Source organism: Chrysochloris asiatica, unplaced genomic scaffold (genome assembly GCF_000296735.1).
Source record: "Chrysochloris asiatica unplaced genomic scaffold, ChrAsi1.0 scaffold00219, whole genome shotgun sequence".
Classification (NCBI taxonomy): domain Eukaryota; kingdom Metazoa; phylum Chordata; class Mammalia; order Afrosoricida; family Chrysochloridae; genus Chrysochloris; species Chrysochloris asiatica.
Window position 1 is genome coordinate 219,492 of NW_006408737.1, and position 2,872 is coordinate 222,363.

The window sequence follows — 2,872 nt, forward strand, 5'->3', positions numbered from 1 at the left end:
CCCGTAAGGATTTACACCCTCGGAAACCCTGTACAGGGTTGCTATGGGTCGGAACCGACTCAACGGCACTTAACAACAACCATATATATATATGAGTTATATATGAGTATGTGTAGGAACATATATAATATATATAAAGAGAGAGTCCTGGTATGGTACTAAGGGTTAATGCTCTGGACTGTAAGGTTGCTTTGAACTGCAATGTTGGCAGTTCAAGCTCACCAGCCCCTCCTCGGAAATCCTATGCAGGGTTGCTATGAGTCAGAACAAACTCCATGGTTCTTAACAAGAATTTTCTTTTTCAACGTTTGAACCGACCTTATAGTCAAATTCTTACCCAACAGCACCACACCAGGACTCCAAATCCAGGATTCTCTCTCTCTTGTTGTTGTTGTTAAATGCCGTCGAGTTGGTTCCGACCCATAGTGACCCTGAACAGGGTTTCCAAGGCTGTAAATCTTTACGGGGAGCAGAAAGCCTCATCTTTCTCCCATGGAGCAGCTGGTAATTTCGAACTGCTGACCTTGTGGATAGCAACCTGATCTGTAACCACTATGCTACCAGAGCTCCTTCTCTCTTTCTCTGTCTCTCTGTCTCTCTCTATATATATATATTTTTTGTTGTTGTTGTTATGTGCCGTAGTTTCGAACTGCTGACATATATATATGGAGCTCTGGTAGTGTAGTGGTTACGAATCAGGCTGCTAACCTCAAGGTCGGCAATTCAAAACTACCAGCAGAACCCAGCCTAGTAAGACATTTGGTACCAAGAGTGGTTTTAGAGAAACAAAATAATAGGATGCTTCTAAACTGGTTCTAAAGTCTCACTAGTCTTAAATATAGTGATGACTCTGGTTCTATTAGCTAATAAAACAAACAAGAAAAAAACTCACTGGTATTGAGTCAATTCATACATATAGTAAGCCTATAGGACAGAGTAGAACTGCACTTTAGGATTTATGAAACTAGAAATCTTTATGGGAGCAGACAACATCATCTTTTTCCTGTAAAGTGGTTGGTGGGTTTGAACCACCAACCTTGAGGTTAGTAGCCCAATGCTTACCCCACATTAGTAAATAGGGTACTTCTGTGAACCTTAAGGTCAGCAGTTTGAAACTACTAGCCGCTCCATGGGAGAAAAATGAGGCTGTCTGCTCCCGTAAAGATTTACAGCCTCAGAAACCCCGTACAGGGTCACTATGGGTTGGAAACAACTCAACGGCACATAACAACAACAACAATCTATGGGTGTCATGGGTGTCCTGACTTCTTGCTTATTTTTCCCAACTCCACTGTAAAGTGATTTGATACATTTTATAATCATTTTTCGGAATTCCTTTTCAGGCATTTCCAAAGTCTGCCCTCCTTCCAGTGTGAAGTGTAAGTCTACCTCAAGCTCATTTGTCTCAGTCACTTTATCTTGTTTCTGGACATGTGCTGATATGGTCATGTGTTTCTGTATCTTGGGCATGTTCAGTAGTTAGCTATGGCCTTAATACTTAAATGAGTATGTGTTTTGGTACTTTTTATGCTTTCTGATTGCCTCCAGGTAGATGTGTTCAGGATGTGGGCTCCCCTTTTCATTCTTCTTATTGCTCAACTCAGAGTAACAGTCGCAGGTGTTGTCTGCCTACCTGGTGTATGGTAGTTGGTATTGGTTCTTGCCTGTATTGTGAGATTTTATAGGGTGTAATTGTAGCTTGACAATATGACAGCAATTGTTGTCTCGGATAATATAGGCAGATAAAGAGCCCCCTTAAAGCAAAGAGTGGACAAAAAAACAAAAGAGCAACAGCAAAAAAAGACAGATTGGATACTGTAGTCTATAATAACAGAAAAGAGAGAAGAGAACAAAAAAAATCTGTAGCCTAATATAAGTGTGACTTTAATATCCTCTTTCAGCTTCTTGCCTTCAAGGCCACCTGTGAAATTTCATGTTGCCACTGCTGGTCATTACGATATAACTCAGGATTTGATTTTCAGGCTGTTTCATTTTTCATCTGTCTCTCCCACTCCACAACCCCTATTATAGCCTTTTTCCTTGTAATAAACAGTTCAGGGATGGCTGTGGCCATTTTGCACTCCCATTTTGTTTAAGAGGAACTTACCCCTTTAAATTTTGAGGAGCTCTGTGCACATGCATAGTAGAATCCTCCAGAGTTGAGGTGGGGGTGTCCACTCATTCAGGCACCCTCTCTAATCACCAGAATGGAGGTGCACAGACAGTGAAAGGCCATTGAACAGATTAAAAAAAAATCAAAAAAAAAAAAAAAAAAAAAAAGCGATGTCCACACCTTTATCTTCGAGGTTCCATCAGGTGTCAATCTGTGGTTGCTCTGATCCCTCCCCTGCTCAGAATTGCCCAAGATGGCATCTCCAGGCCACTGAGCCTGGCGGGTTCGAAAGTATGATATTTCTTGCTTCCACTACAAATTCCACTGGCTATACTCCTTCAAACTTTTAAAATATTCCTATATATGTGGCTCAATTTGATTTCTATGTTTTCCATCTGGTGAGGTCCATATGTATAGTCATCTCTTATGCTGTCTAAAGAAGGTATTTTTGAAATGAACAAATCATTGATTTTGCAGAATTCTATCATGCAATCTCCAGCATCATTTCTTTCACCAAGGCAATATTTTCCAAATACTGATCCTTCTTCTTTGCCCCCAACCTTTGCATTCCAATCACCAGTAATGATTGCATGCTTGATTGCATGCTTGATCAATTTCATATTGAAGAAGTTGGTAGAATTCTTCTATTTCATCCTCACTGGCTTCAGTGGTTAGTGCATAAATTTGAATAATAGTGGTATTAACTGGGCTTCCCTGTAGGTATATGGATATTATCCTATCACAGACAGCGTTGTACTT